This window comes from Oryctolagus cuniculus, chromosome 7, assembly GCF_964237555.1.
Source record: "Oryctolagus cuniculus chromosome 7, mOryCun1.1, whole genome shotgun sequence".
Classification (NCBI taxonomy): domain Eukaryota; kingdom Metazoa; phylum Chordata; class Mammalia; order Lagomorpha; family Leporidae; genus Oryctolagus; species Oryctolagus cuniculus.
In genome coordinates, this window is record NC_091438.1 from 99618331 (window position 1) to 99642113 (window position 23783).

The 23783-nt window shown below is 37.3% G+C and overlaps 1 long non-coding RNA gene across 1 annotated transcript; it reads right to left on the minus strand.

The window, feature by feature from the left end:
* Positions 1–1637: 1637 nt before the first annotated feature.
* LOC127493439 (uncharacterized) lies at positions 1638–20862 on the minus strand. Its single transcript, XR_007923598.2, has 3 exons — positions 20280–20862; positions 10217–10324; positions 1638–2858 (listed from the first exon to the last, which is right to left on the minus strand). It is a non-coding gene; the product is annotated as an uncharacterized lncRNA (long non-coding RNA).
* Between the last annotated feature and the right edge of the window lie 2921 nt (positions 20863–23783).

A 23783-nucleotide genomic window follows, 5' to 3' on the forward strand; every position in this document is an offset into this window, starting at 1 on the left:
TAGACTAGTCTGCATGGAAGATAATTTTTATGCAGACCAGAATGACATGAAGAAGACAATTACAGGACAATCTGATATGAGATGATCATAGCATCAATGAAAATTAAGTTTACAGATGTCTTGCATGATTTTGCGGCACCAAAAGAAGGTCAGTAAAGCAGTAGTGAAAGAGTTTTAGAAAATTCATTCAGAGGCAATCAAGAGTGCACTTGCATAATAAACTCTTCTGGAATACCAGAACAATAGTGGACAGGAAGAGATCAACTAGGGGATTACCATGATTTTCCAAGAGAAAAATGAAGGTGACTTGAGTGAAGCTGCTATGGTAGTTTGATATGAAATAAGAACATATGAGATACATTCACTAATGCTGAGAAAACTTGCTAATGAACTGGATGTGGAGTGTGATAAAAAGGACTCAGAATAGACCTAAAAGATGAAGCTTTAGCAAATAATAGAATGGATAGTCAGTGAGATTATTTTGTGTGTACAGAAAAATAAAGAGTTTGATCTGGGATACACTGTGGTTTAGATGCCTATTTGACATCCAAGTTGAGAGGTGAAGTAGGCAAAAGAACATGCAAGTTTGGAATTCAGTAAAATGAATGCAATTGGAAATGAAAGTAAAGAAGCCATTGACATGGGGGTATCATGCAAAGTAATGAGGGTAAATAAGATTTCTAAATAGTTCAAAATTTTAGATAAATGATTTAAAAGTGGATCTCGGGGATATTCAAATAGTTAGATTTTTGAGTGATGAGGAGAATGCAGTGAAAACATTGAGAAAAAACACTGAAGTGACATAAAAAAGAGACTTCGGTGTTTAAGAGTGAAGGTAGAGGAAATAATAAGTTGTGTTAAATCTGACTACTACATTGAGAAAGATTACAGCTTTGCAGTATGGAGGTCACTGGAAAATTGGTAGCATACTAGAGTGATTTGTATAGTTTGACTCATTGGAACTGAGAAAAGCAGAATATATAACTATATGAGCAAGCAAGACAGTAGATTTGGTGATGGGAGCAGGTTCAAATTCTCTGCTTATTCTATTTTCTTAATGAAATAAGAAAAAAAGTCCTTTCTCAAACTGTAAGGAAGAAAGGAAGATACAAGAGTCATAAGTAGCTAGGAGCAAGGCAGATACTTCAGAAGTTTAAGGACAGATTTCGTAGCAAACTGGCAGAACTGTTAGGTAGCGCTGAAAGCTATGAAAGATTTACAGACATCAATTTGAAGTTTTCTCAGGAAGCATGGCTATGGTTTTGCATGTGCATTTTCAGGCTCTGAGAGGACAGGTGTAGAGTTTTTATAGAGCTGGGTTTGGATATTGCCAGGCAAGGATATTGACAGTAGGATAAGAGAAAGTGAGTTGAAGGCATATGCAAGAAAACAATTAATGTAGTACTCTGAGTCATTTGTTATTTTTCTTGGTCAATCTACCTACAAATTTGTCAACATTGTTGATCTTATTTTGTAAATGTTATTTGTTTTATTTATTTATTTATTTGTTAAGGTATATAACATCATACATTTCATAAATACAAATGTAGGAACAGTGATTCTTCCCAACCCACCATCCTTCCCATCTGCACCTCCTCTCTTATTCCTCCTCCCTCTCCTATTGCCATTCTTATTTTTCAATAAGATCTATTTTCATTTAATTTTATACACGAAAGATTGACCCTACAGCAAGTAAAGAGTTCAACAAATAGTATGAAAAAAGATGTTTCTCAATATCTGAGACAAGGACTGTTCAAAGTCATTGCATCTCAAAGTGTCAGTTTCACTTCTACAGATTACTTTTAGTCTTCTAGAAAAAAATGGTGCTCATTTTATTATTATTCCTTTTTATACTTTGTTATACTCACTATTATGTACAATTACATTTAAGCCTTATAAGAAGAAAGGGGAAAGTATGATGATAAGACCATGTCAGTTGTGACAGAGATCATTTATGACTTCTTCTCCAATATGAATCTTTATTTCTTTCTTTTGTCTAGTTCACATGGATAGAATTTCCAATACATCATTAAAACAGAAGTGGTAAAAGTAGATACCCCTGTTTTATTTCTGATAATAGGAAGAAGTAGTTCCCTTTCACCATTAAGTGTAATACTTGTAGATTGCCTGTATCAAATTAAGAATGTGTCTCTCTATTATGTGTTTATTGTCTTTAAAATGAATCCGATTTTCTCAAATTACTTTTTTTACAATTATTGAGCTTGTTGTTATTTTTCTTCATTATTTTGTTAATATAGAATATAAAATGATTGATTTCTACATGCCAAAGCAACATCGTTAGAAGTAACCCAAGTTAACCATGATATATAACACTTTGTAGATTTTTATGAAATAAGTTTCATGGCTGTTTGTTGAGGATTCTGCATCTTGTGATGTCTCTGTGTGGTTTTAGATATCAGTAGATGGAAATGAACAATGTTAACAATTTATACAGTGAATTTGTAAATGCTAGCTCTTTTTCTAATTATTGAAAGATTGTGCAAAGGATCAGTATTTATCCTTCTTCAACTGTTTGAAGCAATTTGTACCTTATTTGTTTTATTTTGTGCTTTGCTTATTGTTATCAGTTCAATTGTTTTACTTGTGACAGGTCTATTCAGATTTTTCTATTTCTTTCTGAGTCAGAGTCAGTATCTCATGGATGTTTTGGAAATTGTCCATCTCTTGTAGGTTATACACTTTGCTGTCATACAATCATCCTATTATTCCTTGTTTGCCTTTTTCTTCTTTAAATTTGGTACTGATACTCCCACTTCCACGGCTAATGTTAGTATAGTGAGTCTTCTGTCCTTGTTCTCGGTCAGTATACCTACAAGTTTGTCAACACTGATGATTTTCTAGAAAAAAAGAAAAACAGCAATGCTCATTTCACAATTGTTCTTTTGTATACTTCAGTTACATTCACTCCAAACTTGATTGTCTATCTCCTATTTGGATTTGGTTTAAGCTTGTGTATTCTAGTAAGGTGGAAGCTTAGATAATTGATTTGAGATTTTTCTTCCTTAAGCTATGGTTTCAAGAAGACAAGCACACACCCCTACCCCTGTCCTCAGTCTTGCTCTTTATCTCTCTTCTGTTCCTTTCATCAGTTTTTGCAAAGACAAAGTGTTAATTCACTCTATATTCACAGATTTAATTCACCAATAACCATAACATTTAATAAATAAAAGGTAGAAAGACCACAGATCCTCAGGAAGATAAACAAGGGCTAAAAATGACAATCATATAACGAGATGTCTGTTTAATTTCTATACTTTTCGTATTCTATATTAAAAGCCATATTATCTTCAATACTGGCATTTGTATACAAAAGTTTTGAGCTAAGCACAGCCTTTGAAATTTTCCCACAACTGTTAGTGTTGGGTTTTTATTCCCAGGAATCTAATGTATTTTTCACTTTGCCTTGTGATTTTGTCTTTGAGCCACTGCATATGAGATGCATGGTATAACATTTGCACATATTAATGAATAGCTGCATATACATCCGTTTCATATTTCTGAAACAAAATACATGAGTTGAGTGCTTTATAAAGCAAACAAGTTTATTTGGCTGACAGTCTTGGAGGCTGAAAGTCTAAATATCATGGCATTGGCTCTTGAGGGGCTCTAACTGCGTCACTTCCTGTCAAAAGCATGTGTCAAATGATAAAGCACATAGCAAGGCAAGAAGCCAGAAAGCAAGTCAGGATTACTCATTTATAATAATCTTACCCCAGGAATTAACTGGAGTACATGAGAAGTACATGCATTGCTTCTAAGGGCAATGTCCCCTATTACTCAATCATCTTCCACTAGACTCCAACTCTGGAAGATTCATAACATTTACAAATCACCATACTTAGGACCAAGTTTCCAACACATGGATCCTGAGGGATGAGGGGGACACACTCAAGCCATATCAGAAACCAAACAATCCTAATCATTTTTATTTTATTGCCTTCTAATTTCATTCTATCTGGTCAGGAATATAACATTTTAAACTTTTTTAATATTGGAATTTGTTTTATGACCCAACAAACATCTATTATGGAGAATGTTTGATGAGCACTCAAAAGTAATACATATTAGGGGCCAGCACTGTGATGTAGCAGGTTAAGTCTCTACCTGAGGAGCTAGTTTGAGTCCTGGCTACTCCACTTCTGATCCAGCTACCTGCTAATGGCCTGGGAAAGCAGCAGAAGATAGCCCAAGTGCTTGGGCACCTGCAGTGGTGTGGGATACCTGGAAGAAGCTCCTGGTTCCTGAATTCAGATCAGCCCAACTCCAGCCATTGCAGCCTCTTGGGGAGTGAACCAGCAGATGGAAGACCTCTCTCTCCATCTCTCTCTCTCTCTGTCTATAACTCTACCTCTCAAACAAATAATATTTAAAGATGTATATTTTATTATTATCAGGTTTAGTGTTCTACAAATATCTGTGAGATATAGTTGACTTAAAACACTGATCAAAACTTCTATTTATTTGTTGACCTTCTATTTAGTTGTTTCATCAATTTCTGAACATGGGTATTAAAATATACAGTGTGATTCAGCTATATCTTCTTTGTTTTATATTTGTTTTTAGTGCATGTATTTTGAAGTCCTATTGGTAAGTGAATGTATGTCTATGTTTGTTTTTACTGTTATAAAATACACCTATATTTCTATAGTAACAGTTCCTCTTAAATTCTGTTTTGTCTTACAGAGCCACTCCAGTACCCTTTTTTAGTTCTCTTTTTTAGTTACCCTTCAGTAAAATATCTTGTCCAATTATTTCATTTTTAACCTATTAGTTTTTTAATCCATCAGTGTCTCTTGTAGACACTTTTAGCATAAAAGTTCATCATCATTTTTAACATAGCCATAATATGTATTGTTCTTAAATTTTATTTAAGGTATAAAATTTCATGTATTTCATATATACTAATTCAGTAACATAGTGATATTTTCCACCCTAACCTCCCTCCCATCCACTCTCTACCCTTCATCCTCCTCTCTTTTCTATTCCCGCTATTTTTACAAATATCTGTTTTCAGTTTACTTTTACTCATAAGGTTAACTCTACACAAAGTAAGGAGTTCAAAAAATAGTAAGAAGAAAAAAACACTGTTCCTCAACATTTGAGTCAAAGACTACAAACAATCATAGAATCTCAAAATCTCTATTTCACTCCTATAGATTACTTTTCGGTACTCTATAAGTTACCACAGATCACGGAAAACATAGGCATTTGTCTTTGTGGGACTGGCTTATTTCACTAAATATAATGGTTTCCAGGTGTGCCCATTTTGTGGCAAAAGACAGGATTTGTTTTTTTGTAATCACTGAGTAGTACTCCATAGTGTATATATACCATAATTTCTTTATCTAGTCATCAGTTGATGGATATCTGGGTTGATACCATATCTTAGCTATTGTGAACTGAGCTGCAGTAAGTAAACATGAGGGTAGAGATCACTCTTTTGTATGCTGATTTCATGGCGTTTCCTTTGCTACTAGACATCTTTATACATATCACAAGTATTACTTTATTTCTATAGTGCAGGCATATTTTCTGTTATGTAGATATTCTCTAGTTACTCTTTTCATTTGTCATTTCCTTTATTTTACATTTTCTGAAATGCTTCTTAAGTGATTCCCTTGGATTATAAAACAGTAAAATAATATATTTATTGTTCATGGCATGTTAATTTCACTGATTATAAAAGTTCGCTTCAATATACCTGCTTACTCCCCTTGGTTTGTTATTATTGTTATATGAGCATACTTCAAAAAGTTCATGAATATTACATTAAAAATCAAGTTTATTTTGGTGCAAAATCTTTTGAAATTCATCCATAAAAAGGGTTTTCAAAAAGTTTTGGGAAAATGCTATTATGGAAAAGAAATGCATGAATTTCAGATTTTCTTTTATGCCCAAATAAACTTATATTTTATTTACAATTGCTATGAACTTTCTGAAGTATCCAGATAGATAAGTAGATGATGAGATAAGTAGATAGAGACATTTATCCCATCTTATCTCATTGTTTTTTGAGGCCACATTCATCAGATTTGTTAATGTCAAATCTCTTTAATGCAAAAGCTTCATAACTTTGTCTAATAAGAGTTTCACATATTCTCAGAATTAGCTTTAGCAATTAAAGGTGACAAAAATATCTGTTCTCTATAAAAATGGTTATAATTTTACCTTAAAGAAGCATTTGATCCATTTGGAACTTATTTGTTTGCTAAATAAGAAAAGTAGAAAGCATTTTCTTGTTACTAAAGAAATAGTCATGTTTCCATTAAAGATGTCTCATTGAATAATCCAAGCCTCTCCCTCTGTTAAATCTGTAATAGATATTTAAGGGCAATAGCCAAGTCTTTTATGTTCAAATATGATAAATAATACTTTGCCAGAACCCTTATCTTGGGACCCAGTGGAAGCCTGAATGGGATAGGATAAAATATAATCAGTAATCTGAATATTAATAGTTAACATTCTATTAAATACAATACTTTTGCTAAGGTTGTATAAGCAAAATGATAGAGACAGATCTTTACCAACACCTATGTGAATTATGTTCTCCATACTCAGTACTGTTGTGATCATGGGAACTTTTGGGCAAGAAATAGCTCCTTAGGGAGCAAAACTGTAGCACACTGAGGTTTTTCTTTGAGTGAATATTCAATTTTCAATAAAAGAATTTCCTTCATTTCCAGGTTAGAATTCTTCACAATGTCTGGCCTAAAAAATATTATCATTCTGTTCTTCATCCTTGCAGTTTCAGTGTTTTCCCAACTCCCACATTTCTAATCCTGTTATTTTTATAGATAGCCCTTCCACAAATCACCAATGCATATTGGATTAGAAGGGAGAGATGACTTGTCTTTTGAGTTTACATGTGTGAAACCAGAAGTAGTTATTGAATGACCTACCAGGGAAGACTATGCATTACATAGAGATACTGCAAATTGAGGTGGATATTGTTCTCTGCTTTCCTCAATTTATATGGACATTTTATGTATAGCCATTGGAATACACACAGAAGTGACGTCTAACACTTGCAGGCCTTTCCCATACAAATGTTGTTATATGCATGTTTTCCTTGTTCACAGATGGCAGTAGTGATGCCCTGAGTAATCTTGGGGTCAAGTGTTGAAGGTAGAAGACTTACAGAGGCTCCTTGACTGACTGCATGCAGTAGCTCTCCCTTCCTACCTGGCATGACTCTTGATTGTTACCTTTGCTACAATTACATTTTTATTTACGTGAGTCATTGTGTTTTACATTTATTTGTAATTGGAATTTGAACTGCCTAATATCTTATACTTCAATTAATATAAATAATATCAAATATAAAGCCATTCATCTCTAATGGTTATAGTGTTTAATAAATCATATTCTAGCCAAAAGAAAATATATATGTTACTAAATATTAAATGTAGCACAAATACCTACTATATCAAGAAGTGTTATAGGACATTAATATTAATGTTAGTCTTTTTCCACTAGTTGAGACATTATACTAGGAAGATATATTTTTGGTAATTTCTTTTTTTATTTGAAAGGAACACTTGCTTTTATATATATACTATGAAATATATATTATATATATTATATACATATTATATATATAATACATATATATACATATAACAGGTAAAGTTGCCATCTGCAGCACCAGCATGCCATATGAGCATTGGTTCAAGTCCCAGATGCCCCAGTTCCCAGGCAATGTGTCTGGGAAAGCAGCAGAACTTGGCTCAAGTTCTTGTGCCCCTGCACCCACTTTGGGAGATCAGAAAAAAGCTACTAGATCCTGGCTTTGGATCAGCCCATCTCTGGCCATTGTGGCCATCTGCGGAGTGAACCACCATATGGAAGATATTCTCTCTCTCTCTCTGTCTCTCTCTCTCTCTCTCTCTCTCTCTCTCATATTTTAGCCACTATATTACAAGCTGAATCCTTCCATATGCAGGAATATTTATATGTGTGTTTTAGCTTTGATTTTTCTGTTTCACATTATAATTCCATTAGATCCATTGGATAAGGATCCACTGTATTATCTTTTTTTTTCAAGATTTATTTATTTATTTATTTGAAAGTCAGAGTTACACGGAGAGAGGAGAGGCAGAGAGAGAGAAAGAGAGAGGTCTTCCATTGGCTGGTTCACTCTCCAGTTGGCCTCCATGGCCAGGGTGAGCTGATCCGAAGCCAGGAGCCAGGAGCTTCTTCCAGGTCTCCCATGAGGGTGCAGGAGCTCAAGGATTTGGGCCATCCTCCACTGCTTTCCCAGGCCATAGCAGAGAGCTGGATCAGAAGTGGAGCAGCCAGGAGTGGAAGCGGCACCCATATGGGATGCCGGCACTACAGGTGGCAGCTTTACCCACTATACCACAATGCCAGCCCCAACTATATTATCTTTACACAGATTTTTTTTTTTTTTTTTTTTACAGGCAGAGTGGACAGTGAGAGAGAGACAGAGAGAAAGATCTTCCTTTTTCCGTTGGTTCACCCTCCAAGTGGCTGTTATGGCTGGCGCACTGCGCTGATCTGAAGCCAGGAGCCAGGTGCTTCCTCCTGGTCTCCCATGCAGGTGCAGGGCCCAAGCACTTGGGCCATCCTCCACTGCACTCCCGGGCCACAGCAGAGAGCTGGACTGGAAGAGGAGCAACTGGGACAGAATCCAGCGCCCTGACAGGGACTAGAACCTGTTGTGCCGGTGCCGCAGGCGGAGGATTAGCCTAATGAGCTGCAGCGCCGGCCATCTTTACACAGATTTTTGTAATGTTATTATCCTGGTGCTATGGATTGAATGTAATTTATCCCCCAAAGTTTCATGTTCTAGAAACTTGGTCACCAATGTGGTTGTATTCAGTGGTGGAACCTTTAAGATGTGGGGCCTAGGAAGGTTATTGGGTAATGAGACACTAGGCAGTCCTCAGAGGGATTTATGCTGGTCTCATGGAGTGAAATGTTCATCACAAGAGCAGGTTGCTACAAAGAAAGGCCGTCCTGCATGCTTGGCTACCTCACCACCCAGCCATTTCCTTTTCCAGTTTCCCTCCCTGTTGTTACACAGTCATGGAGCCCTTAAAAGATGCCAGTGCTGTTTGGACCCTCCAGTTATCAGAAGTGAAGCAAAGTTCTTTACTTTATAAAGCACCCAGTCTTGGGTATTTTTTAATAGGAACACAAGTAGACTAAAACACTTAGTTACAATTCTTTATTTTTTCTTTAACAATCAGGGTAAGATATTCCACACTCTCTTTAAGATATTTATGGCGGTCAGTGTTGTGATATAGCTGGTAAAGCACCACAGCCTTCGATGCCAGCACCCCATATGGGTACTGGTTTAAGTTCCTGCTATTCTACGTACAATCCAGCTCCCTGCTAATGTACCTGGGAAAGCAGCAGAGCATGTCTCAAGCACTTGGGCCCTGGCCACTCATGTGGGAGATACAGATGGAGCTCCAGGCTCTTGATGCTGGCCTTGCCCATCCCTGGCCTTTGACATTTGGGAAGTGAACTACCAGAAGGAAACTCAATCTCTCTCTCTCTCTCCCCTCCCCCATTAACTCTAACTTTTAAATAACTATTAAAAAAAAAAAAAAGACATTTATGGGGGCCAGTGCTGTGGCGTGGCGGGTAAAGCTACTGCCTGAAGTGCCAGCATCCCATATCAGCAGCGGTTCAAGTCCCAGCTGCTCCACTTCCGATCCAGATCTCTGCTATGGCCTGGGAAAGCAGTAGAAGATGGCCCAAGTCCTTGGGACCCTGCACCCGTGTAGGAAGACCTGAAGGAAGCTTCTGGTTCCTGCCTTCTGGCTTCGGATCGGCATATCTCTGGCTGTTACGGCCAATTGCGGAATGAACCAGTGGATGGAAGACCCCTCTCTCTCTGCCTCTCCTCTATCTGTGTAACTCTGATTTTCAAGTAAATAAATAAATCTTTTTAAAAAAGACATTTATGACTGATAATTGCCTATAGATGACAGCGTGGCCTTGTCGTCCTTCTTGATTATTTCTTTTCCCATGGCCTTAGGATCCAAGGGATCAGTAGTAAAATTGTAAACTATGGGAGAAAGTCCTAAAACTTATACCCAAGTCAGCTTATTTCACTTCCCTCACTTATCTGACGATCCTACTTTCTGTTCAGTAGGTTTTCAAGACAGATGTTACATTTTCAAATCAAAGAAACATACTTAAGTTGTTTCTCATGCACACTTACTCTTAGTCACAAGTGGAGACATAGGATGCCTTTCATAAACTCCAGCCTGCATATACATGAAGCAGCTATGTCATTATTATAAGTGATTTCAGCTTATGAAAGAAATACCTGAAGTGAACAAAAAAGGAGAGAAACATGAAAACATTCACCCTTCTGCAGCAAGCATGTTTACTTTCTTAATGGCCTATTCTTTTTTATTTCCTACCTTTGCAGTCCTTTTCCGCTATAATTGTGCCAAGACTGACAAATATTGGCTGAGAATATTGCCAGGTAGATAAATATCCTAATATCTGCCTATTAGGAGGCACAGAATCACTGAGAGAAAATGGCTTTTTAATGGTACAATGCAATATAAACCCAAAACACTGGAAGTTAAAACTGATGGCCTCTCACTTCCTTGGATAATATCGTTGTTCAGGAATTTCTCCTCAAAAGAAGTAAAGTCATCACCAGATAAAACTGGTTTTAATGCTATAGAGTAAGCAAGATATGTACATTTTATTCATTCATAAAATTTATGATGTACTCTATCACATAAAATTTTAAGATAGTTAACATTTCCTACTCTAATAAGCTACAGCAAAAAATTTTTCATGTGCATTAGAAATATGATCTTTGTTGACATTCAAAGCACCTAATGACAAAATAAATTTCACTTATGGCTATGGCACAAACTAACTTTTACATTTGATCCATATATTTAAGTTCTTTCTAGATGTTTCAATTCTAACAAGGTATTTACCAAATGTTCTAATACTGATTAGGCTGAATTTGTTAAAGGTCAACTTCCTCTCATCCACTTATCTCACAAGATTATTAATGGATCTGATTTTTTTAAAAGAACATAAGTAATGAATTGCACCATGAATGTGCTACAATGCTGATTTTTACATAAATTGAACTTGCTATTAAACACTTTTTTCAAAAGAAATACCTTAGGCTACAAAATTGAATTTATAAAGCTAGTTTATTACCTGATTATTATAGAACATTTAAAGAAGAAAAATAATGAAACTAATAGAGTTCTACACCCTTCTTCTGTAAATCTATCAAGAAACATCAAGCATTCCCTAGATGATTTTGAAGTTATTGAATTACCATTAAGAAATGAATGAATGACTGTGCTTTTATGTGGTATTTAATTTCAAAGGGCAACCACATTCTGATTTAATATATTCAGTACTTCTTTCTGATAGTGAGCATTTGTGTAGGAAAATAAATTAGGTGAGAAACTATACTTGTGAAATTAATGTTTTAGACAAAAAGAGTATGAGAGTATTAAAAAAGGGTGACAGGAATATATGAAAAGAAAGGAATGGAAAAAAGGGAAGAATTGGAGGAAGAATCTAGGTTGATTTCTAATGCCAGTAGGTCATTCTTAGATTATGGTATAGGCATACTCATGTGTTACCCTGAGTTCCTTTCATTTCCACTGAAGGGATATCACAGCATTCAGTAGATAGCTTGCACATAGACTTTTAAGACATTTTGAAAGAATGAATTGCCCCAGGCAGACTACCATTGTGCCTATTAAAATGTTAATACCAATAATTTGGGGCATGCTCCTCAGCAAAGATCTTTATAAACCAAATGAAAGAAACAAAAGACAAAAATCAAAAGCAAGAGATAAGCATATCCATCATAACACAATAGGCTGTTCATTACGTGTTTTCCATTGTTTTGTTTTGTTTTTGTTTGGTTTGGTTTGGTTTGGTTTGGTTTTGCAAACTAGGTTCTACAATACTCAATGTAGTTACTTTATGCAACAAAAAGAATTAGCAACTGCAGAGGACTCTTTCCATTCAAATCATATAGAATCTAACATCCCATAACTACTTAATTTAAGGCCAGGAAGGAGAACACGTAAATCTAGATAACAATTCCAGAAAATGGACAAAATGAAACAAAGCATTGTACCAAGGATTTTACCAAAGTTAGCTACCAAATAGACCAAAGGAACCCTTAGATCATACTAAGATCTAAGTTTAGCATTACAGATTCCATGCCCCATCAAGTTACCTGCATAAATCACTAACTACGACTTTGTAATCACAGCATTATCCCAGCCAGGAAAAGAGGGGCCAGCACTGTGGCATAGAAAGTTAAGCAGCCACCTGCATTGCCAGCATCTCATATGGGCACCAGTTTGAGTCCCATATGCTCCACTTTGAATTCAGCTCCCTGGTATTGTGCTTGAAAAAGCAGAGGAAGATGGTCCAAGTGCTTGGTCCCCTGCACCCACGTGAGAAACCTGGAAGAAGTTCCTGGCTCCTGGCTCCTGGCTTCGGCCTGGCCCAGTCCCAGCCATTGCATGCCATTTGGTGTGTAAACCAGAGTATGGAAAACCTCTATCTCTCTCCTTCTCTCTCTCTGTATCTCTGCCTTTCAAGTAAAAAATAAATAAGTAAATGAAGAAGAAGAAGAAGAAGAAGAAGAAGAAGAAGAAGAAGGAAGAGGAGGAGAAGGAGGCGGCGGTGGCAATAAGGAAAAGAGTCTTATTTTTTTTTAAGATTTTATTTATTTATTTGAGAGGTAGAGTTAGAGAGTGAGTAGGAGAAACAGAGAAAGGTCTTCCATCTGCTAGTTCACTCCCCACTAGGCACAGCAGCTGGAGCTGGGCTGATTCAAAACCAAGAGCCAGGAGCTTCTTCCTGGTTTCCCGCATGGGTGCAGGGGCCCAACCACTTGGCCATCTTCTATTGCTTTCCCAGACCATAGCAGAGAGCTGTATCAGAAGAAGAGGAACTGGGACTAGAACCAACACCCATATGGGATTAACCTGCTGGGCCAAAGCACTGGCCCCCAAGAGTTTTTTGATGAGTTTTGTTCTAGCATTTTGGGAAAAACTATCCACATTTCAGAAGTCATCTACATAGGAAAAAGCTTTTTTCTCTGTCAGGTTTCTGAAAGTCTCCAACAGATTTCTGTAGAGGTCCCCTTAAATTGTGAGACATGATTCCAAGTTGGAAATGCTTAAACTTAAATGTAGTGTGGGTGATAACTTGTAATAGTCTTTTCCAATGCAGTTTAAGAGAATTTTCTCTGGTTTTATCTGCAAATTTTCAAGTCTTGAGGTTCCAAATTGTGAAAAGTTTAGTTTCCATCAGTCGATGGGTCATGAAGAGGTCTTATTTTATGCTTTTTGTTTTTTGACTTGGTAAAAATATGACTTGACATAATGCATTAAAACTCTGAATTATTCCATCATATTAGAATTTAGGATACTAAGAGATATATTTGGCTTTATTATTAAGGATATAGCCTTTCCAATAACTATTTTGTCCATTAAAGCTAATGGTATTACCCATGGTCAAGGCAATCCAATTGACCTTTCCAAATTTAACATCAAAGTGTTATTTATCATTTCAACCTTTCCAGAAGACTGAGGATAAGAGGGACAGTGGCAAAGCTACTTTGAACAATCTGTTTAACTGTAAACATGTCCAATTGCATTCTTTTCCATTAAAATGCATTTTAATAACTTTTTAACCAGTGTTGTAGCATTGGCCTACATGAAAAAGTTCTATAAAAAGAGAATGTAGTCAATTTCAAGAGCATAGTCATGCCCAGTTGAATAAAATCCCTTTTTAAACATTCAAATGCTTCATCAGATAACAAAAATGTATTACCAGTAATATTAATTGCTCCTCAAAGTTATAGGCTTGACAAGCCAAACAATGGTCCTAACCATTTTAGCAATTAAATTATTTGAAAGGCAAAGTGACAGAGAGAGAAGGAGAAAAAGGGAGAGGGGTATCTTCCATCGGCTGGTTCACTTTCCAAATACCCACAATAGTAAAGGCTCTGTTAGGCCAAAGTCTCAAGCTAGGAAGTACACCTGAGTCTCCCACATGCATGGAAGGAATGCAAGTACTTGGGACATCATCTTCTGACTCCCAGCAGCATTATCAGGAAGTTAGACCAGAAGCAAAAGCGGATCTCAATCCCACGTACTCTGATTTGGGTTGTGGGTTTCCCAGCAGTGTCTTAACCCACTGTAACACAATGTCTATCCCCATTCTAGCCAATTTAGAGAATTGCTCCAGCGTTTCTCCATAAAGTGTATAGATAAGTCAACATGAAGAAGTTTTAGCATTAGAATACTAAAGACTCAGCAAAGACTGGCTGCTCATGCTTCTCATGAGTACACACATAATATTAAATTGTCTTCCTTCAGGCCGGCGCCGCGGCTCACTAGGCTAATCCTCCGCCTAGCGGCGCCGGCACACCGGGTTCTAGTCCCGGTCGGGGTGCCGGATTCTGTCCCGGTTGCCCCTCTTCCAGGCCAGCCCTCTGCTATGGCCCGGGAGTGCAGTGGAGGATGGCCCAGGTGCTTGGGCCCTGCACCCCATGGGAGACCAGGAAAAGCACCTGGCTCCTGGCTCCTGCCATCGGATCAGCGCGGTGCGCTGGTCGCAGCGCGCCGGCCGCAGCGGCCATTGGAGGGTGAACCAACGGCAAAGGAAGACCTTTCTCTCTGTCTCTCTCTCTCACTGTCCACTCTGCCTGTCAAAAAAAAAAAAAAAAAAATTGTCTTCCTTCAATTACCAATCCCATTTGTCTAACTCAGTGGCATAGTACTGTGCATTAAATAGGCCACAACAGGCAAATTGACCCAGATTAATCCTATCGAATTCATTCAGGTTGTAAATCTTGACAATTTCAGCACTGGCTAACTAAAGAAAATCTACCGAAGCATTTCCCTTTTATTCACTCGATTCCTGTTCTGTCTGATGTTGGATGAGCGATCTTAAGAAGCATACATTTCTTACTAGAAGTTCTAGAAATGTTTAGTCAGTCCCATGGTATCATCTGCAAGTTAGCGGAGGCTTGTAGTTTTCTGATTTTTTTTTTCCATGCATCTCCTTGAAGACTAATGGCTACAAGAATTCATTATAATAATGATGCAGTTGACCATGAAATTTGGTTATTTTTATACACACATATTAAGATAATAACTGGAACTTATTAAGATGCTAGGACTAGCAGATTTCTATGAATTTTATACCATGTTTAAAATAATTTATAGCACATTTATACAACTATAACTCAAAAGTCTAGCATCATATATTATTTGACACTGTTTCATAAAACATTTAATGTATCAAAAAGGACTAATTAGATTAGTAGTGTCCTTTGTACATTCCAGTAACCTTTCTGGAATGATAAGAAGTTAACTTTAAGTCAAAAAACCTAACAACGAACTAGATTTGGAGAAATCCATCAAAAATATCAATGGTTTAAAATTTTGATTAAAGTAAAGCACAGTGTGTGGAGATCTGATCTGGCATTTAAAATGCTGCTTGGGACACAAGCATCCCATACTGGAATGTCTGAGTTTGAATCTCACCTCCTCCCTCAATACCAGTTTCCTGCTATTGCACATCATGCAAGACAGCAGGTGATGATCAAGTAGTTGGGTCTCTGTTACCCATGTTGGAGACCCGAATTCAGTTCCCAGCTTCTACTTACTCAGACCTGGCTTCTCAAGTACTTTGGGAGTGAACCAGTCAATAGGAAATCTCCAGGTCCATCTGTCTGTCTGCCTGCCTTTCTATCTCTTTTCTTTCAAATAAATAAAAATATAGTTTTTAAAAATTTTAATTAAATAAAGTCATGGATGCAACAAGCACTAGGCATTAATCAAATTAGAATGACAAAAGACTTCAAAGGCAAATACTGAAAACTTCATAGCCACAGGAAAACTTCCAGCTCTTCCATAGAGATGACTGCTTTCCTAAGTAATCAGAAGAACTATAAAGCTCCATTTCCTAGTTAGAACAGGTTAAATCTCCTAGAAAACCTTGTTAATTTGACAGAAGGGAATCATATTCTAATTTTAAATAGCTATACTGTTTATATTAATGCTCAATTCTTAGAAAAAAATTATAAATCATTCCATTCCAGTTTTAGCCAGTATGATCACATATGAAATTTCTTTAACAAAGTTGATCCTTCCAAATATTCTCCATTTTCCTCCTTCCTTCCTTCCCTACCCAATCCTTCCCTTCCCTTTCTTTCTTCTTTCTTCCTCACTTACAAGCCAAACACACCTAGCTTCCTGATACGGAATAAAAACAAGATGTTCCACCAGCAAAATTTATTCATTATCAAACATGACTGTGAAATCATCATTACCAAATATGTATTAGATAAGTGGCAACAAAATGTGCTAACATGAGAACTTTTACATTCATTTTTACACATACTAATTTTACACATACTAATGAGTGAACAATTTCCTTTTTCTCGTGTTATAGGATATCAGTTTGGGTTCAATTTGAGACCACCAGCATGAAGTCAATGTCATAGTTAATCGAGTCACTGAATATTTTTCCCTAGTGTATATTAAAGTTGTATTATGCTATAATGTAGCACTGTAATCTATTAAGCACCATAGCAGTAGACATTTAAAAAGTACATACCCATTAAAAAGCTTCATTGCTAAAAATGCTAATAATAACTTACTCATTCAGTCATTTAAAATCTTTTTCACTGGTGAAAGGTCTTGATTGTTGCTAACTAATCAGGTTGATGGGTCTAAAGTTTGGGGTGGTATGAAAGTTTCTTAAGATCTCAAAGAAGTTTGCTGTATAATTGACTCTACTTTGCATGAAAGATTTCTCTGAAACATCTGATGCTATTTGATAGTATTTTTCTCACGGTAAAATTTCTCTCAAAATTAGAGGATGCACTCTCAAGCTGCTGCCACTGCTTTATGAACTCTGTCTATATAGTATTCTAGATACTGTTTAGTCATTTCAACAATGTTGACAGTATCTTCACAGGGAGTAGTTTCCATCTCAAGAAACTACTTTCCTTGCTCATCCATGTGGAGCAAATCCTTATCACTGAAACTTTGCTCACAAGATTGTAGAGCTTCAGTCACAGCTTCATGCTGTATTGTAATTCTAGTTTCCTTATTGTTTCTACCACATCTGCAGATACTTCCTTCATAGTCATCCATGAACTTTGGGATCAACTTCTTCCAAGTTTTGTGAATGTAAGTATTGTTCATTTCCTTCTGTGAATCATAAATGTTCTCAGTGGCATCTGGAATACTTCATTCTTACCAGAAAGCTTTCTATTTACTTTGCCAGTCACTTCAGAAAAATTCCTATCTATGACAGCTATAGCTTTATGGAATATATTTCTTAAATAATAAAACTTAAAAGTCAAAATTACTCCTTGTTTTATGCACTGAAAAATAGATGTTATATTTGCAAGCATGAAAACAGTATTACTCTTGTACATTTCTATCAGAATTCAAGTGATCTGGTACATTGTCAATATACCAGTAATATTGTGAGAAGAATCTTCTATTTTGAGCAAGCCTCAAAAGTGTGCTTAAAATATTCAAGAAACCATGTGGCAAACAGATGTTCAATCATTCATCAGTTGCTGTTCCATTGATAGAGCCCAAGCAGATGAGATTCAGGATAATTTGTAAAGGCCCTAGGATTTTCAAAATGGTGAATGGACATTGATGCCACCTTATAAACACAAGCTCTTTTAACCCCTAACAAGAGAATCAACATTTCCTTTGATGCTTTGAAGGCAGAAATTGACTTCTCCTCTCTAGCTATGATGATGACCTTAGATAGCAGCTTCTTCAGGTATAAGACTATTTTATCATCACTGAAAATCTTTCATTGGGGCCAGTGTGCTGTGGCATAGTGGGTTACCAACATGGCCTGAGACGCCAGCATCCCATATGGGCGCCAGTTCATGTTCTGGCTGCTCCACTTCCAATCCAGCTCTCTGCTATGGCCTGAGAAAGCAGTAGAAGATGTCCCAGGTCCTTGGGCCTCTGTACCTGCATGGGAGGCCGTAAGAAGTTTGTGGTTCCTGGCTTCAGATAAGCGCAGTTCCAGCCATTGTGGCCAATTGGGGAGTGAACCAACGGATGGAAGACCTCCCTTTCTCTCTACCTCTCCCCTCTCTGTATAACTCTGCCTTTCAAATAAATAAATAAATCTTAAAAGAAAGAGAATGTTTTGTTTAGTGTAGCCATATTTCATCAGTTGTCTTAGCTATTTCTACTGCATAACTTGCTGCAAGTTATATCTCTACACTTGCTTTTTTGCCTTGTATTCTATGTAATGGAGATGGCTTTTATCTTTAAATCTCATGAACCAATCTGTCCTCCAAATTTTAAGTCTTTCAAACTAGCTTCAAACTTCTTTTGCATAGTTTGCTCATCTCTCCTAGAATTTGTTGAATTGAAAAGACTTAGAGACTTGCTCTGGATTAGGCTTTGGGTCAGAGAATGTTGTGGCAGGTTTGATCTTCTAGTCAGACCACTAAAACATTCTCCATATCAGCAATCATGCTGTTTCACTTTCTTATTATTCATGTGTTCACTGGAGTATTTTTAATTTCCTTCATGAACTTTTTCTTTGCATTCACAAATTGGCTGATTCAGGAGGCCTAGCCTTTGGCCAACTAAGCTTTCAGCATGCTTCCTTTACTAACATTATTAATTGCTAGTTTTTGATTCAAAGTGAAAGATATATGACTTTTCCTTGAAGAATTAGAGGCTGTTATGGGGTTACTAATTGTCCAATATTGTCAATATTCAGGGGGATATGGAGGCCTGAATACAGGGAGAGAGATGGGAGAACAGCTTGAATAGCAAGCAGTTAGATCACACACATTTATGTAATAAGTCTGCTTTTTAAATGAATGCAATTCAGCACCCCAAAATAATAGCAAAAGTAGCATTGAAGATCACTGATCACAGAACACCATATGCATTAGTAATAATGAGAAAGTTTGAAATATTGTGTGATTAACCAAAATGTGACACAAAGACATGGGTAAGCAAACACTGTTGGAAAAAAATGGGAAAAAATATGGTATCTATGAAGCAGAAGTAAGGCAAATATGGGAAAAGGAAGTATATCTGAACTTGGCATGATGGTTAATTTTCTTTATTTTCATACCTGTACTTGTGTATATATCTGTTTTTCCTATGACACTCCATGATAAAGGAACCACATCTACCTTGTTTGCCATTGTGTCTCTGGGACTTAACAATATAGTATACATAGGTTGATCAAATATCTGTGAAATTCCATGCATTGATTATCAGTCTCAACTAACTTGTAATTTCAGTACTCAATGGTTTTCAAATAATCTGGACACATTCCACATTTTTAAGATTTATTTTATTTATTTGAAAGACAGAGTTACAGAGAGAGTTAGAGACAGAGAGAGAGAGAGGTCTTCCATCTGCTGGTTCACTCCCCGGATGGACACAATGGCTGGAGCTGCGCAGATCTGAAGCCAGGAGCCAGGAGCCAGGAGCTTCTTCCACAACTCCCAGGTGGGTGCAGGAGCCCAAGGACTTGGGCCATCCTCTACTGGTATCCCAGGCCATAGCAGAGAGTTGGACGGGATGAGGAGCAGCTGGGACACAAACCGGCGCCCATATGACATGTTGGTGCTGCAGGCAGAAGATTAACTTACTGCACCACCACGCCAGCCCTGACATTCCACATTTTTCAACTGTTGTCTCTTCAGAGAAATTACTATTTACCTACTCTAATGGACTAGTCTCTCACTAGTCAGTATCAGATTTATCCTGCCTTCATCAGATTCTTCTCCTCTAATGAACAACACAATTAGAATGATTGAGGAGCAAGTTTCAGTGTTTCAGCTTCCTTAAAAATGGCCAGATATTTCATAAACATCCATCGCTTCATTCAACATAAGCTTCAAGGTCACCATTACTGAAAAAGATTCCTGAAACATTCATTCATTTGTAAATATCTATCCCATTTATATTCACCCAAATATATTGCTTTTAAAATTATATTGAATTTCTCATGATATAATGCTGGGCATTGACAAAGTTCAGGAAATACCACCTCAAAATGTATCAATTTAGTTTACTGGTTGCTAGAAGGTAAGCAAGGCAGGGCTTTTAAATTCCCCATAAAAGCCTAAAGACAGAGCCTCTTCAGTCCTCTGAAGATTAACTCTGAATCACACGAGATTTTACCACATGCAGACAGACCTTGCTACTTATTATCATCTGGTATTTTTAGGACCCATTCACCTTTATCAGCAGTCATTCACTCTGAGAATATTTTCTTCATCCCCCAATGATTTCACTCATTTCTGCAAGTGAATTGAAACAAGGGACCCTTGCCCTTTTGATAGACATGCTTGACGTCTTAAACAATTATTAGTATAGGTGTTCATTGTAGTCAGACCTAAGTATCCTCATCTGTGGAGAGAAAAAATAATGTGCAAGTAGGAATCCTCCTTAAAACAAATGGTCAAAGCTGTGGTTTGTTACAAAGACCATAACTCTTCTTATCTTCTCTATTGTAAAAGCCTCCAGCGACTCGGGCCCTCCTCTCTGTCTAGTGCAGCAGGAAAATAACCCCATTATTGGAAACTTCTTCCAGAGATGTAAATTTCCTTTACTACAAGTAATGCTCCAACTAACAAAAATAGGCAGCTTTCCAAAACAGCCTGCATTCTTTAAACTAAACAACTGAGATCAAGAGGAGGCCAATTAATGAACAGGGCAGACAAAGCGTCTCCCATGCTGGACTAGGAACCTTTCATTATTTTTCTGAGCTGAAGATTTAAACCAAGGTATAAAGGTAATTAAAGAAGCAGACACAGGGATCTAAGAGCTCAATTTCTATAAAGCAGTTATTTTTCATTTAGTCTTCTAAAAGTCTCTGTGTGCTAATTTAAAGAATACATTGCATTGTTTCTACAGGAATTTTAGATCCTTCATTTTTTTTAATATGCCAAATAAACAAATAATTTTATCCTAATTAAAATGTTCTCATTGTGGCCACTGTAATTCCAAATAATATCTTGTAATGCTGACCTATTTCTCTAAAATAAAAGACAGATTCTGTGAATTCTTTCTTTTTTTAAAAAAAGATTTATTTATTTTACTTAAAGTCAGAGTTATACAGAGAGAGGAAAGGCAGAGAGAGAGAGGTCTTCCATCTTCTGGTTCACTCCCTGGATGGCCACAACAGTTGGAGCTGCGCCTATCCGAAGCCAGGAGCCAGGAGAGTCCTCCGGGTATCTCACGCGGGTGATGGGGACCAACAACTTGGCCACCTTCTACTGCTTTCCGAGGCCATGCAGAGAGCTAGGTCAGAAGTGGAAAAGCCGGGTCTCCAACTGGCGCCCATATGGGATGCCGATGCTTCAGGCCAGGGTGTTAACCTGCTGCGCCACAGCACTGGCCACCAGATTCTGGAAATTCTTACACATGAACATGGATGGAGTTCAAACGAAGAGTTCCAGACCCTAAATCCAATCCATTTTTTTCTGACCTAGACAGCCACCACAAACCTCAAAATGGTCATATGTCCTCTTACAACACAAACTAACTTTAAATATAATTCAAAAGATAGAATTCCATACTCCCTGAATCCAGATAACTCCAAGTTCCTTGTATTTTATTAGTCTTATCTACCTACTTAAGCCAGTTCAGTTTGCTTGTTATTTTTTCCAGGGGTGAGGAGCAGACAACCTACTGGTTGTCTGACTCAGTCAGCCATCTGACTGAGTGTTTTTTTTATGACTTACAAAAGCAATCTGGATCAAAAATTTGCTCATACTGAAACAGCTTAAAACAAAAACCCATGACAGAGAATTTATGCACAACCACTGTACACAACAAAATAAATAAATGAATAATAAACACAGTAGATTCAAATTCATCCCAGGGTTGAGAAGTTATTCTCAGGATCCTGTTACAGACAATTCTTTAGATCAATTAAATCTAGCAGTGTTTACTTGAGCAGTTATATGACAAAACATAAAAAGTGAAACAGAAGTGAAAGGAACAAAAATGATTAATGAATCAGGCAGCTTCCAGAACCAGAAAAGGGTGTGAGGCCTCCCACTGACAACATGATCTGACAGCTTTTACAGAAAATGGAAGTGAAGTATAAAGACAACTTTATTTGTTATAGAGCCTTCTGAAATGAACTAAAGCTACGTTATTGCGATTAAACATTACATCAGTTTAATCTGTTGAGTCTAGCACAGGAACCTAAAACTTTTATTTAACAATATATTGTGTCCTTTATTGTCACAACCCTATGGAATAAGTTTTACTACACACAGTTAAAAGTAGACTGAGAGATCAAAATATCCTATACAGATTGCCAAATGGCATGTAATGGTTAGAAAATTTTTCAAATACACAAAGCAGAATATTATCAACTAGGATTGTATTTCTGGTTACTATAATTCTAAAGCTTGTAACAGGCAGTGTTTAAAAAAATGGTGACTTCCAACACACAGAGCATGTTCAGTATGATGACCACGAAATCATTTCTTAGTTTCCTTCTAGAGGAAGCAAAAGTGTTTGCTGGTCCGATTTGCAGTGCTCCGAAATCTAGCCCCACATTTGAACGAAGGCTATGCTCTTTGTTTTCAGACAGCGACTCAAGAGGAAGCTAAGGAAGGTCCATTGCTTGGAGATACGGGACTCACCTAACGTGCCTAATGGGCAATTTTGACTCGACAACTCCTTTTCAGGCTTGTCCGTGCATTTTTTTTTTTTTTTTTTTGGACAGGCAGAGTGGACAGTGAGAGAGAGAGAGACAGAGAGACAGGTCTTCCTCTGCCGTTGATTCACCCTCCAAATCTTCATCTGCCATTGGTTCACCCTCCAATGGCCGCTGCAGCCAGCGCATCTGATCCGAAGCCAGGAGCCAGGTGCTTCTCCTGGTCTCCCATGTGGGTGCAGGGCCCAAGCACTTGGGCCATCCCCCACTGCACTCCCGGGCCACAGCAGAGAGCTCAACTGGAAGATGGGCAACCGGGACAGAATCCAGTGCCCTGACTGGGACTAGAACCTGTTGTGCCGGCACCACAGGCAGAGGATTAGCCTATTGAGCTGTGGCGCCACCCGCTTGTCCTTGCATTCTTAGAACTGCACTGCAGACTACCAACTCCTTTTCTTTCTTCTTTCCCTCCATCTCTCTGTCTCCTTCCTCCTCCCTTTCCCAGGTGTCAAATCTTCATTCCAGATGCACGATTCCCCCAAGTCCCTCTCCATTTTCTCTCTTTCTGGTATTTCTCCCTTTTCATTAATAATTTCTTCTGAATTCTGCTTTTTTTTTTTGAGAATCTAGAGTAATATATCGAGGATATTTGTATCTTTAAAGGACAAGTATGAGATGATTATTTTTAAGATATCTCAATGTACCTGCTCGTGTGTGAAAATTGTTTTACTGTTTGTCTCAGCTTTCCTTAGGAAGAATGCCTCTTACGTGGAGGCGTTAATCCTTCTAAAGAGTGGTGGACAATAAATGTGTGCTTTTCACTTTGAATCTCAGCAAGTCCTGAATTACATTTATCAAATTAGACTGCTCTATTTTCTTGTACCTTGCGTTCCACTCTTTAAAGCTGAATTACATCTACTGGGCCTATTTTACATGATGGGTGCGAGAATTAAATAAGATATTAGATAAGATGCTCTTTGAAAGTATTTTAAAACAACCACATAAATATTAGTTCGCCCACATTCTTTTATTACATATAGATGTATTCAATACCTTGGGTCTTCATT